The sequence below is a fragment of the Octodon degus genome, unplaced genomic scaffold (assembly GCF_000260255.1).
Source record: "Octodon degus isolate 3935 unplaced genomic scaffold, OctDeg1.0 scaffold00007, whole genome shotgun sequence".
Classification (NCBI taxonomy): Eukaryota; Metazoa; Chordata; class Mammalia; order Rodentia; family Octodontidae; genus Octodon; species Octodon degus.
Window position 1 is genome coordinate 25608825 of NW_004524583.1, and position 874 is coordinate 25609698.

The 874-nt window shown below is 38.7% G+C and overlaps 1 protein-coding gene across 5 annotated transcripts in view; it reads right to left on the minus strand.

The window, feature by feature from the left end:
• The window catches only part of Ccdc198 (coiled-coil domain containing 198), a 39262-nt gene that overhangs the window by 26458 nt on the left and 11930 nt on the right, over positions 1–874 (minus strand). The gene's annotated exons all lie outside the window — the stretch shown is intronic.

The following is an 874-nucleotide window of genomic DNA, read 5'->3' on the forward strand; positions in this document are numbered from 1 at the left end:
ACCATCAATGTAAATGGACTCAATTCACCAATTAAGAGAAATAGACTGGCACAGTGGATTAGGAAACAAAATCCAACAATATGCTGTATACAAGAAACTTTGGCAAGTGCAGGGACCAAGGTTCGATCTCTGGGCATGCTGAAACCCAGCCCGGCATGGGGGAGGCTGAAAACAGGAGGATCACTATGAATCTGAACTGCATAAAATTAGACATGAACTTATTATATTTATATTTTATTCTTTGAGCTAAACAATAGTTTTGAGGTTTCTAATATTTTGGGACAAGATCCTTTTTTGGGACCAAAGGATAAAATTAATTCAAACAAAAAGTTTGAGTTTCTTGAGCAGACAAATAAACAAAAACAAGCTGAAACAGAAGTAATCCTCAATAAGGAACTCTGGTACCCCTGGGATTGGCCCAAGCATTGGGTGATTGTCCTGTGAGATTCGGCTAAAATTTCCTATCTCAAATGTCACTGATTCAAGAGAGCCCCAAATTCTCATTTTAGTAGATGTTCATTTGCACTATGATATTTTCCTTTCTAGGATGAGACTTAGAATTTGTAGTTTTCTAAAGAGAACCCATTCATTAATGTGAATGGATTAAAAGCACTTACTTTGTTGTCTTGGAATCCAGTGTTTCTAAACTCAACAACAGGTTAACACCTAGGATGATAACAGATGAGAGGCAGAAGACATGTACAAGTCACTCATGCTGATGGTTAAGAGTCTAGACTTTAATCCAGGCATGGTGGCACACACTTGTAATCCCAGCACTTGGGAGGCTGAGGTAGGATTGCCATGAATTCAAGTTCCAGGCCATCCCAGGCTAACCACCCTGAATTACACAGCAAGATCTTATCTTAATAAACAG